A 14076-nucleotide genomic window follows, 5' to 3' on the forward strand; every position below is an offset into this window, starting at 1 on the left:
TGTACGGGCACCCGGGGTGGCTCAGTCAGTTAAACTTCCAACTCCTGATTTTGGCTCAGGTCACGATCTCGGGGCCATGAGACTGAGCCCCGGGTTGGGTTCCGTGCGCGGCACAGTCTGCTTGAGATTCTCCCTCTCTCTCTGCCCCTCCCCCTGCTCATGTGCTCTCTCTCTCTCTCTAAAATAAAATAAATAATAAAAAATTTTTTTAAATCCTTGTGTATTTGTTTGTATATAGCAATCATGAAAGAGGATAAAAAGTCATCGGTCAGAAACCATTCCCTAGGCAAGCAGACATACTTAGAATCTTTCCCCCCGGCCCCTTTCTGTTCTGTTGGATAAACTTCCATTTTTCTGTTGTTCGAGTGTTACACCAGAGTGTTAAATGGATTGCTGCTTGTGAGCTGATGGAGGTGAAGGCCCGCACAAAGTTCTTGATACATATCCAATTTACACCTCACAAACTTGAGTCAATAGGCTAATAACCTGTGTCCCTTTTAGCCCATTTAATGTAGCACTTGTTTCGAGGTAATCGATCAACTTCTCGAGCATGTGTAAGGAGCCACGTGTTCTAACAAATGTGTCCCCTACACCGGGATGCCAGCTTGCTGTTGTTTCTAACACGTGGACCGTATCGTTGTCTTCTCATGCTTAGGAAAGAATCTGTGTACATTAGAAAAGATAAACAAGAAAAGAATAAACAGAAAAATCATGGTAATTTCCACCACCCCAATCTATAATTACTAATGTTTTAACATGTTTTGTTTCACACTTTTTTCCAGAAGCTCTTACATTCTCAAGATAACAATATACACGTTACTATACGCTCTACTTTTTCACGCAGAGTGCAGCCTTTTACAAGGTCATTAAAACGTCCTGGACATGTAAATTGTTCTGTGTCCCTAATATTCCTTCAGATAGCGAGAAGATAATATCTGTAGTATTTTTCTCATCCGGAACATGTGAGTTTGGTTTTCATTTTGGGATATTATAAATATCCAACTTGGTACTCCGAAATGGTTCATAATTAGGAGTAGTTTGCCAAGGGACTTAATTATGCTTTCTGAATTCCAAAATGAAGAATTCACTAAGGATTTTATAATTATTAAATTTTGTTTTAAGCTAATTTTATTACAGGAAAAATGATATTGTTATCCCAGATTACATAGAGTAGAGTCATTTTAACATCATGTAGGTGTTCCCAAGTTCATGTCTTTTAAAGGTAAGTACAGGGGCGTGTGGGGGGCTCAGTCGGTGAAACATCTGCCTTCAGCTCAGGTCACGTGGGATTGAGCCCCAGTTGGGCTCTGAGCTGGATGCGGAGGCTGCTTAAGAGTCTCTCTTTCCCTGTCCCTCTGCCCTTCCCCCCCAAAAAGGTAAGTACATTTCATCTTTTAAAAAATATTTATTTTTCCCTTTGTAAAAGTAACAGACTTACTAATGATTATAGTAAGTAATAACAAAAATGGCCACCAACCTGGAGTGCTTACCATGTATTAAGCATCGTGCTAAATGATTTACAAGTATCAATTAATTTGAGAACTTAATGAAACATAGGTACTGGTGTCCCTGGTTTTACTGAACAAAATTTAGAACTATCCTTAAGTCACTCATTAAATGGCAGAGCTTGGAATTACAACTAATTTTGTCTGACTACAGAGGCCATGCTTCTAATTATTTACATATAGCATCACCGTTGCCTGATCTATAGAACTTATAGGTTAATATCTGCTCTGTATTTTCCTACTTGTGGGTTCTAGATACCAAATTGTGACTGAGTTCTTAAATGGAAGAGAGACCAAGGTGGTTCCAAGTGGTTCTGAGCAGTGGTTGAGATAGGAAAAGATGGGTGAACCGAGGCCCAGAATAGGTCGAAAACCCAGAAACTTTCCCATGTGAATAATCCAAGTTACTGTAAATCAATGACGAGGTCAACTTCAGGATCCTACGGTCATCTTTTTCCTTGGTGGATAGTGACGGAGCATGAGTTCTCTACTTCTTATGGGTCCCTCTGTTGTGGGTCCCTTTTTAGTCACATCTCTGCTCTCAGAATAATGTTACATGACCAACAAGATTGAGTTTGAGGGAACTGAAGACTAAGTCAAAATTGGGAATACCTAGAACCTTCCTTCTCGGTGTCCTGGAGCACCCCCTTTGTGTTCTCCTCACTTATACCTTTATCCTCTTATAAATTCCCTTGCCAAAGAATACAGTGATTGTTCCAAAGCATAAACCAGTTATCACTTCTCCAGTTACATTCTTTCAAAAACCACCCATTGCGATTTGGATGCAATCCCAAATATTCAGCTTGGCCCACAAGGCCTTGCATGGTCTGGTCCCCCCTCTGGAGGTCTAGATCTCGGCCGTCTTCTGTCTCTCCCTCACTGAACTCCCACCACCCGTTCTTTCCTTTCCTCACACTGACTAAACCCCTTCCAGCCTCAGGGGGGCTCTGTACCCGGTGTTCCCTCGGGCTAGAATGCTCCTCACCTGGGTCTCTCTTCTTCACTCAGATTTAAAAATGAAGCAGCAGCTTCATTGAGATGATACCCACGTCGTACAACCGACCCACTTCAAGCGTGCCATGCAGTGCTTTTCTCGATGGTCCCAGACCCGTGCTACCATCCTACCTGATTTTTTAAATGTTTGTGTTTTCGGATTCGGATTCTAAATCAAATGTCACATCCTCAAATAGGAATCCCCCATGGCCTGATCAAGACATCCCGCCCTGTCTCAGACATTCTCAGTCCCATTTGTCTTTGTGGTTGGACTTAAACTTCTGGGAAGTTATTTGTTTCTATGTTTACTCCCACCACTTAGAATGTGGGCCCGCCACGGAGCAGACATTATTGGGTGAATGAACAATGATAACGTTATGCTTTCGTGATCGTGCCTCGCATCGCATGAGAGCAGAGATCATCTTTACAACAAAGTTGAAAACCTGGCATTGTGACATCCCTAACACTCATGGAGAAACGGACTGGGAGAGGTTCTATCACTTGGCCAGAGTTAATAACTGGCGAGCCCCAGGGCTGGAATTCAAACTCAAGGCTGTCTGGCTTTAAATGAGGGGACTTTTGATTAAGGCTGAGGTAACTTGAACCCATAAAATAACTAAAGGATTATATGACAGGTTTCAGTTTCCAGAAACATGGATACTAGATAATCTGAGAACCCTCTGGCCACAAAACCCATAGAATGCTGAGCAAAATGTCACAAACATATTCGAAATGCTAGCCGAGCACACAGAATCCCAAGGGAGACCCTCACTGGCCAAAAACCAAAAGAGAGTTGGAAACCAGAACTGTGTGAAGGCATAAAAATTCCAGGTGACACGTGGACGTCTGTCCGTCTCGGTAACAAAGAGTCTCAGTATTTTGCAGCTCTACGAGGCAAAAGACAAGGTTTCTGTGGGAGGTGGGATTTGGGACCAAGATCTCAGGGGAGAAAAGCAGACATAGGAAGGGCTACATTCTCAGGAAAAGAATAAACCAGAAAAATTCAACTTCTGGCAAAGGAAGACGGAGGAAATGTTTCTGTCTCGGCCTGGGTTCTAAGCTGGGGGTGAAAAACCTTCCCTCTGATCTTTTAAAAAATTTTTTTTCACATCCCTTCTTTTCAGTGTCTTAAGACTCATTTTATGGCCCAGCCGCCGGTGTGTCTTGGCGAATAATCTCGTGGGTACTTGTGGAAAGAATGAGCATTCTGCAATTGCTAGGTGTGATGTTGCTCAAATGTCAGATCCAGTTCGTTGATCACTCGAGACGCCCTCTTCTACCTTACGGGGTTTTTATCCATTTGTTCTAGCGGTTCCTGAAAGAGCGATGTGGAAATCTCCGACGACCATGTAGTTTTATCAACCGTCAGTTCGTCTCATGCTCTGCCATTCGGCTCATCATCATTTTCGATTGTTATGTCATTTTGATTAACTGACCCTTTTGTCGTTACGAACATTTCTCTTTCATTCCAGTAACACCACCTGTCCTGCTATTAAGTAACGGCTCGACCCTGCCGGCTTAGGACTAGTGTTTGCCTGCTTTATCTTTTTCCTTCCTTCCTTCTTTTAACCCATCTGTGTCTCTATCCTTACGATGCATCTCTTACATGAGCATTTTGTGGTCCGTTCGGCTCTCACTTTTCATCTTGTCTGGCAATTTCTGCCTTTGCGGGAGCATCTGGTCCACTTCTGTTCAATGTAGGTATCGATATGATTGGACTCGAGTCTACAGCTTGCTTTTCGTTGTCTACGGGCTCCATCTGTTCTTTGATCTTTCCTCCTTTCTGACTTCTTCTAAACTATTTTTTTTTTAGTATTTTGTCACTTTATATTTTCTTTTGGCTTGTGAGTTATACTTATTTTACTTACTTTTAGTGGTTGCTCCAGACCTTACAATACATCTTTCCCTTAATCTTGTCTACTGTCAAATACGAGTATGCTTTTTTACTTACAACATCGGAAGCTTACAATATGCTTCCGTTTTCTCCCATCCAATCATTCGTACTATTGTGTTTTCAACCACACAAGACACGTTTACCACGTTTGTTCTAAACGGTCAAGTAAAAATTTGAGGGAAAAAAGGTCTATTTATCTACATATTTACTATTTCCAAGACTCTCTATTTCAATTTCTTCGTATAATTTCACCTTTCCATCATTTTTCCTCAGCCTGAAGAATGTCCTGGAACAATTCTTAGAGTACAAGACTCCTGACAATAAATTCTCTCTACTTTCTATTGTCTAAATATGTCTTTATTTTGCCTTCATCGAAGACATATTTTTGTCAGATACAGAATTCTGTGTTGACATCCTGTTTCCTGTCAGGGCTGTAAAGATTCCATTGTCTTCTTGCTTTCATTGTGTCTGATGAGAAGTTAGAAATTATTCTTTTCGTGGTTCTCTCGTATATAATGTATTTGTATCATTGGGCTATTTTCTTTTCTTTTCTTTTTTTTTTTTTTTACATTTTTTCTTTATTACTAGTGTTGAGAAATTTTATTATGATTTTCCCCCAATTCTAACTACTGTAGAATATCACAGCCGGGGTAATGACATCGATACAGTCAAGACTCAGAACATTTCCGCCGCCACAAGAATTCCTCATTTTGCTCTCTATAGCCACTGCCCCTCCCCTCCCATTAACACCTGTCCCCCTTTGCCTCTGACAATCACTCATCTCCTCACCATGTCTGTGGTGCTGTCATTTCAAGGACGTCGTATCCGTGGAATCATACAGTATGTGATGCTGGGGAGACTGGTTCTTTTCACTCGGCATATTTCTCTGGAGATTCATCGAGTTGCTGCGTCTATCAAGAGTTTGTTCCTTTCTAGTCCGTGATATGGACATACCACCGTTTATTTCACCCTTCACCCACTGATGGACATCTGGGCTGTTTCCTTTGCTCTTCATGACCCTCTAGGAACAGAAAGAAACCTCTTTAACCTGATCGTCTGCCAGAAACCTCTAGCAAAAAGCACACTGAATTATGAAAGCATTCCTTCAAAGTCAGAAAGAAGGCAAAAATGTCTGCTGTCATTTCCTCTGGTTACCATTGTAGTGGAGGTCTTTGCAAGCACGGGAAAACAGGGAAAAGATCAAGGAATGAGACAAGGAGAATATGAGGTATAAACAATTTAAGGGCCTCTACAGATAAATTATTAGAATTCATAAGAGAAACTTAATATACCCTTAAATTGCATTTCTACACACAAGGAATCAATTATTAGAAAAGGAAAAATTGGAAAGGAAGATATCTGAAAATAAATCAAAAATACATTTGTGAGAACTTTATGGATGAAATTACGAAATATGAGTAAAAGTATGTTAAATAAGGGCCAAGTGGAAAGCATAGGAAGATCTAATTACATTTATAGGCTGACTTGATACGATAACACGTGAATTTTCTGCCAATAGTTCCATAAATTTGAGCAATTACAAGCAAGATTCTTCTCTGGTATGGGGAGTGTGTGTGTATAACGGACAAGCTGATTCTAAAAAGCTTAGTGTAAAATGTATGTAGAAGTACAAAGAGCCACATATTGTAACAAGTTCTGAAGAAAAAACCCAAATTGCATGTGTTTGATATGGGGGCTTGCCACATCCGATATAAAACTGTATTATAAAGCCATGGTAATTAATACAAAGTGAAACCGTGCCGGTATAAAGTAGCCCATGTGATAATACAAAACAGGAAAGTACGGGGTGCTTTGGGAAGATTTAAAAGGGCACCTGTATTTAATGTTCACGGAGGAGGAAGTCCTCCCTGTGTCAGGAAAGAAGAGCAGAGGTTAGAGAGTGGAGGAGGGAGTGTTTCTTCTAGAAAGAATGAAATGTGCAGGGGAAAGCCAGGCTTACTCCTGGAATTATCGGAAATCTAGTTTGGATGGGGGTGGAAAGATCCCGGGGAGACTGACCTCTTACAATTAATGGCATTGCTTTCGAACAGACCTCTTCCCCAGTTACATTTCCTCTACTTTACAGGAAAAAAAAGGTGCGCCTCTCACCTCTTCTGAATCTTAAAACCCCACTTTAGTCCAGGGATGTGAGAACACCGTGGACATGGAACAGAGGAACAATTTGGGATACTGATAGAGGCATCGAGAAAGTGAAGGGGAAACTAATTAGTTAACAAATACTTGATGGTGTTATTTAAGTCATTAACGTATGTATTTAATGGCCGTGGTTTTAATTATTTGCTTTCAACAAAACTGAAGGAGGAATCAATCAACCTGCTAGTGGATCATTACAAATAATCTCTGATAGTAGATTACTAAGTGATTTTTGGCAAATAACTTGAAAATAATTTAAATAATGTTCTATACCAAATCCTTCCATTCCTACCTCCGACATATACACAAATAAGCTTACATCCATAAAAAAGAAAAAATGGGAATAGTACTGACAAGGAACCATGAATGCTTGTAGCAATAAGCAATACAGGTGAACAGATGTGAGACACAGAGAGAAATCCTACCCATCTTATTAAAATGCATTTTATATTTGATACTAATTTCCTTTGTATTTGATAGCAGGAAGAATTTATAATACATTCCACTCAATACATTCAAAGTAAAAGATCTAAGACACACAGAAAGATTAAGAGAATTATGGTAGATGACCCGTAAAAGGCTGTTACGCGTTACCTTGTAACGCAGAAATGCAAAGGGTAAAAGGAATATTATAAAAACATCTGGATCTTTAGGGAAAACTTGTTCACATATGTTATTATTTTTATATTAATTTAATTTTATTTTTTTAAAGATTTTTTTTTAAATTTATTTGTCAGAGCGAGAATGAGCTGGGGGACAGGGCAGAGGCAGAGGGAGAAGCAGGCTCCCCGCTGAGCATGGAGTCCAATGCAGGACTCGATCCCAGGACCCTGGGATCATGATCTGAGCCCAAGGCAGACGCTTTTAACCCACCGAGCCACCCCCGCGTCCTTTTATAGTTATTTTAAATACAATATACACACGTTGAAAGGCACAGAGCTCACGCGAGCCATCCTCTTACCCAAAAAGTTCCCGTAAATCCCTTTACACTCAGTAATCCCCATCGCCACAGAGATGACCACTATTTTAATTTCTATCATTACAGATTAGCCTGCCTGTTCTAAAAATCCTACAAATGAACTTTTAAGGTAGATACTTTACGTACATAAATTACGTACTCTGATGTCCAGTCCCTTTTGCAGAATGTAATCGAGGCTCACCTCTGTCGGTGAGTACTGCCACACAGTAGGATTCTGTTGTAAGATTTATCTCATTTCCTCATCCATTCTTCTGTTGACAGCCACTCGAGCAGCCTGAAGTTTCCCCTAAATATTTATTTTACACACACACACACACACACACACACACACACACACACACACACAGAGTTTTCTTCAATGAGAAAGCATTCACAATACACACTTGCACATTTTTCCACATTTCTGGGGGTCAGTCATTTCCTTGTGAGGGTTTTCAGTTAGAAGGTCTTCCAAATTCAATCGAGTTAATTGGAGCAAAATCTTTGTGCTTCACGGCGTTGTCAGGAAAAAGCCATTTCCCTTGAAGGGTCAACACAGGCCCGTGAGGGACATTGATGGGCCCGCCGAGGTCCCTTTCACTCCCTTCTGGGTTACTTTCGGACAGGCAGGCTGACCAAGGATTTGTCAGAGCTCCAATGAAATGGACAGGGGAAGCTTGGAAGGCTAGGAAGGCTTTCTGAGGCAGCCGATTTATCTGAACCCAGGCGTTGTCTCGGAAAATCGAGCCAACCTGCAACTAAACGCAGTACTTGTTCACTAATCCCTGAGCCGTCCCTGGTGCCTGGGCTTTTTCTTTCCAGGCTATGTTTTCCCTCCATCCAAATTCCACCGTGATGGAGGCCTAGCATTCTCTCCTCCGCTCTGCCATGATATTTCTGGACACACGAGCAAGCCAGTACTCTCAACCTGAGAGTTTCCTAGTGAAAAAACAAAACATAGAAATCCCAAGAGAGAAGCGCCGTCACCTTCCCCAGGGACAGCGTGGCTCTTTGTTTAAATTATACCCAACCTGCTGGTGAGGCGCCTTTAAACGGCCCAAACGGCCCCATCATCACCCTGCAAGGCCTGCGTCATGGACATTGAGAACAACTCTGGCAAATGGAGAAGAGTTGGGGGAACATTTAGACATAATCATAAATGGCCCGGAAGAGAAGGAACCAGATAATTGGTCCCATGGAATGTTCTATGGCTCTCTGATCCTCGGAAGACATTTCTGGGGAATGATTGTGTTTTTAGCATGAGCTCACTCAGAACAGCCTCAAATAGACCTTAGCTGTGTCTCCACTCATCCATGGATTCAGCAGGTCATTTGAATAATGGGCCAAAAAGTGATGTGTGATTTTTTTCATAAATCGTTCTGAAAGTACTGGCAAAAAGAAGCTCCCTCTTTGGACCCAAGCAGCGTCTCAAAAGAAGCAAGAGCCCCCGTTTGCAAAGGAAGAAGCTGGGATCCTGTGAGGTGAGGTCACTGCCGGGTCCCCTCTGGGAGCAGAGCCGGCTGAGGCTTCCAAGTCCCCAAACCCCCAGGTCAGCTCTGCATCCCGCACAACACCCCTAAACCGCTTCAGTCTGGCCCTCGGAGCCTCAGCTCCTGCATCTGGACAAGGAAATCCTAATCGGGGCTTTGTCTGCTGCAGAGGCCCCTCGGAGGGGGACAAGGAGACAAGATGCCTCAAGACAGGCCACACGTGAAGGGGGGGAGTGGTCATCTGACCTGGGCTGGAGACCCCCTTTGCTGGATCGCCCACAGGGCGGCCCTTGAGCCACACGAAAGGCCTGCCCTTCCTCAGCCATTGTCTGCGTTGATGGATGAATTCCTGTGGCGGTCACCCAGCCCCCGGCCTGTCTGTCGACAGCAATGACGCATGGCTCCCCGGGGTGGGGTCAGCACTAGAGGAGAGATTGAGTGTTCTGGGGTGGGAGGAAAAGCCTTGTTTGTTCCCAGAGAGCTTGATCGCCAGGCTTGGGGCCAGGGCTCCAGCGCACATTTGAGGGCGGGGGAGACCTGCTCATGGCAAGAGGCTTCGGAGGACGGTGGCCTGGGACAGAGCCCGGGAGGCACCTGCCTGAGTGCTCAGGCTTTCCCCGTCCCACCCTCCATGTCTGCCTCGGCTCACTGTTTTCCAAGTGGGCCTGTAGTGCACAGAAAAGAAAGCCAGGGTCAGGATACTTAGGTTCTAGGCCCTGTGTTCATGCACTGACTTACTGCCACATCCCTTACCCTTCTGGGACTCAGTGTCCTCATCCATAAAATGGGGTTATTCCCTCATCAACATACTCTTGTTACCGAGCATTAGTGAGTCAGTTCAGACCGAACCCCTGTGTGTGTGTGTGTGTGTGTGTGTGTGTGTGTGTGTGTACATGCGAGAGAGAGAGAGAGAGAGAGAGAGAGAGAGAGAGGGAGAGGCTGAGAGAATGAGAAAGAAAAACTTTCAAGTTTTTGAAATATTTCCTTGAAAGCTGGCATTATTGTCTGAGCTTTGGAAAATCAAGGGATTCCGATGGATATAATCTGCTATTTTTCTCCCAAGGACCTCAGAGCTCAGCAGAGATCTTGCCTAGGTTGTCCTTCTAATACCCTGAGACACTCATTTTACAGATGTATTGAGAGGCAGGGGTAAGACCAGGGAGACTGGGACAGAGAGGTGGTTCAGTCTTCTCACCGCCTCCAAACAGGACCAAGGAGACACACAACGAGGGGACACTTTGATGGAGCCCAGGTGTGGTCAAGCAATACTCTGGGTGCAGGTGGAATGAGTGGCAGGGGCAGGGGAGTGGGGGTACCCACTGGTACCATGTACCAGGTGCTGGGTACTCAACGCCCTGTTGACAAGTTCTGAGGAATACGAATTGCCTTCCTCAGAACGAGCATGTTTTCCAGTCTTGTCAAATGGGATGTGACGTGAACCAGAACTCCAAACTGTAGTGGAAAAAAAATAGGCTCATTTTCTAAAGCTTGAATCAAACCAATTATTCTTTCCCCCTTCAGATCAAAAGAGAGCTCAGTTATGGCTTCTTGCTTATCCCCAACATCCACTAATAAATCCATTCCAAGAGGAATCCACTTTTTCTTTTTTTCCTGTAACTAATATCCTAGGGGGAAAAAATCCAAAGGTCACTCTATCATTGGAACTGAGTGGATTTAGTCTGAGGCTGAGGTCACGTCCCTTAAGAAAAAAATACTACTCCCAGTTAGGACACCCCTAGAGCTCCTCGGTTCGGAGTCCGAGCTCAGTCAGGAAAAGCCCCCGGAAAGCCCCCAGTGTACTTCCGGAGCAACTCACAGCATTGACTCTTCTCGAGGGCAGAGAAAGTAAACGGCAGCTCTCAGGTCCTCGGTTTGGGAATGCAACCACGTACCGGCCAGATAGGCTGGTGCGTCCGGGCGGCAGCATCAGGCTACGTGAAATGACGAAACACCAGACAGCATCCCCGTTTGCCCCTTCGTGGACCTCCGCGTGGACCGGAGTAGGCTGAGGGGCCCTGTTAGTCTTGGGTCGTTCATGGCGATACCTCAACTGCTTTTGTCACTGACGTCATCCTTTGGCCATCAGCTGGGAGACAGCCAAGGCTAGACGTGAAGGAGATTCTGGTATTTGCTGCCAGGTGGGGACCCCTTTGATGTTCAGCATCACGGTCACTCAACTCACCTCTGATTTCAGCCTCAGGGGCAATGGAGAACATTCTGGGCGGGCTCAGAGTCACCTCAGAGAACCTCAAGAGGGTGCAGGGCACCTTTCTGCTTCTTGTTCACGGCCTCCTGGGATGCCTGGCGGGGAGCCCTCCTGACCTGTGTGCAGGGGGAGTTGACGCCATTAGCTCCCACCCAAGAGGGGTGGGTGGTGGGAGCTGCTGGGCACATGTCCTGCCTTCCATCCTTCAGGGGACAATGCTAGGGGGCACGCTGAGCAAGGAGCTTCTGGGAGGCAATGGCAGAATTGAACCCCCACTGCTCACAGCACAACCCTGAGAACACCCCCTTATGTTGGCCTTTCTTCCTTCCCTGGGTCCCTCGTCCTCTTCCTTCACTCCTGCTGCCTGGGGTCACTTCCCAGATACACCACCTGTGTCCAAATCTGCATCACAGGCTAGGACAGCAGATTATGATAGCAGATTAAGACTTGATCTTCTGGAACTATGAGAAACCCATGTTTCTTGTGAGGCTGGAGCCACGGTCTTTCTGAGAAACCCCAAGAGGGGCGTACGTATCCAACCCATCTATCCTGCCGGTCACCTGTCACCCCTCCCTCTCGGCCACCGCCCAGCTTCTTCATTTCCCAGAGCTACTGCCCTGTGTCTAGGCTCTTCACCCAAGAGTGGACACCACCATTCCCCGGTTCACACCAAGACGCAGTGCTTAACAAAACATTGCGGGTCCTTGAGGCTTTGAGGAGGGAATTTGATTACAGAAAACAAACCCTCAAAACTGATGTCCAGACTTCACCCCTCTGGAGGCTCTTCTGCACTTACCGACCTCCTTTCTCGGCACAGGTGCTGTGGTGGGCTGGTTCTCTCCCTCCGGGGTGGGGGGGCTTGCAACTCCCCGCATTCTCCTCAGGAGTCCAGGGAGAGGAGAAGCGCTCCCTCTCCCAGCTGGAAGTCACCTGGGGCTGTGGATGGGAGCGAGCGCCCCTTCTCCAGCTCAACAGAGAGACAAGAAGTGGCCAGCAGACCCTCGGTGTGTGTGTTTGCGGAAGGGGCTGCTGGATCGGAAGCCTTCTGATCTTGGAATCTGTTGTGAGAAAATACCTAAAAGCAAAAGAGTCAACAACTTCACTTCTTCCATATTTAGGGGGAAATGGTCAGTCCACCAGGGCGAGATCTTGTCAGGAAACACCCATTTCCGTGAACCTCTCTCAACCCTGAGCCTATGTGTTTACGTTTCTTCACTGGTTCATCCTAAGAACATGGGTGGGGGCTCACTTTCCATCGCTAAGATTAGGAATTGCCAAAGTGGGGGCTCTTGGGTGGCTCAGTTGGTTATGCGTCTGCCTTAGGCTCAGGTCATGATCCTGGGGTCCTGGGATCGAGCCCCACATGGGGCTCCTGCTCAGTGGGGAGTCTGCTTCTCCTTCTCCCACTGCCCCTCCCCAGGTCATGCTCTCTTGCTCTCTCAAATAAATAAATAAAATCTTTAAAAAACACACACACAAAAGAATAGCCACAGTGCTCTCTCTTAAAGCAAGGAGTGGGTCAGGCCCAAGGAGAAATGCCACTCCCCCCAGCCTCAGCTCACAGAAACTGCTATTTGCCCCCCAAATGGTGGAGACCACACTTCCCAGACATACCTTCCTCCTTTGGCAGCATAAAGAACCCACTGACAGACTTGACTTTGTCCCCTGTCCCCAGTGCCTATCTTGCTTATAAACATGGAGAAAATGCCTGTTGCCAAGTACTCCCAAGGTTTGGCCAGGGCACCCCAGGAGTCACTCTGCCCCCCCCCCCCAATGCAGAGGCCCCGTATCCTGGGCTGGGTCTCACCACATGTGCTAGGCCACTCCGGCCAGGCTTTCTAGGAATCAGGGTGTGCTGAGTTGGGTCAGCCCGTTCTGCCTTCCCCACCTCGGAATACCAGGCTCGCCCTTGAGATGGGCGGTAGTCCTTTCCGAGGGGCATTACGCTGGGGTCTCACTCTGGTTTTGCAGGCTGACCTACTTTTTCTCATTTGCTTCTCCAGGTTACACCCATGTGATATTAAAGGGTACCATGGATGTGAACACACATTGCAACTCTCCAGTCCTTTAAGGGGTAACAATAATGATGATTTTATCAGATTATGTTTCCTCTCTTTCACGAGTTTGACCTGAGATCACAAGTAGATGGCAAGTTCTGTTGAGTGCTCAGTCTGTGGTTTTTCTTGCTTCTCATGTGGGAGAAAAGCAAACGCAAACCCACCACTTGACCAAGGGGGCTCGGAGAGGAGAAGGTCTGCATGGTGCCTGCACTCAGAGAAAGGGACCACATTCAAAGCTGGTCACGCAAGGTGGATGGGTGTTCAGCAGACAAAGGGGTGGGGTGGGGCCTTAGGCAGAGGGCACGACATAGGCAAAGACCAGGAGGGCCAAAGGCGCTTGACCTGGTCAGGAAGCACCCAGCGACACTCACGTGGCAGGAGTTCAGATGGAGGGCCAGCGATGATGGCTAGGGAGGTGGGCGCGTATGGACAGCCCTGGGGGCTCTTGCAGAGGAAAGCACCACCACCATGGGGGCCACGCTGGGGCCAGAGAGGCGGAAGTGCCAGGGCAGGGGCTGCAGACTTGGCCGAAAGGTGAGTGAGCAGGGCCGACGAGAAGTAAGGAGTCTGGGGTCCACTGGAAAGCTCATGCCCTCTCCAAAACTCAGAGAGGCCAGACGGCGCTCCCTGCAACAGGGAGCTCCTTCTGCCATTGACCCTGACATCCGGCCAGTCGATGCCACAGCTGCTTTAGTGACCCTCGGGCTCCTCTGTGAATGATCACAAATGGTTAGAGCCTGTCCCCGGTTCGAGATGACAGGCAGGTGTCCCGGGGGTAGTGAAGCTGGGCGAATGTTTGTGTTTCACAGGGATACA

The 14076-nt window shown here is 46.1% G+C and overlaps 1 long non-coding RNA gene across 1 annotated transcript; it reads right to left on the reverse strand.

Annotated features, from left to right (window-relative positions):
• Nucleotides 1–162: 162 nt before the first annotated feature.
• LOC148108221 (uncharacterized) lies at nucleotides 163–7772 on the reverse strand. Its single transcript, XR_015728027.1, has 3 exons — nucleotides 7652–7772; nucleotides 5182–5413; nucleotides 163–663 (listed from the first exon to the last, which is right to left on the reverse strand). It is a non-coding gene; the product is annotated as an uncharacterized LOC148108221 (long non-coding RNA).
• Nucleotides 7773–14076: the final 6304 nt, after the last annotated feature.

The sequence above is a fragment of the Ursus americanus genome, chromosome 21 (genome assembly GCF_024610735.1).
Source record: "Ursus americanus isolate L20-20 chromosome 21, mUrsAme1.1.p, whole genome shotgun sequence".
NCBI classification, from domain to species: Eukaryota; Metazoa; Chordata; class Mammalia; order Carnivora; family Ursidae; genus Ursus; species Ursus americanus.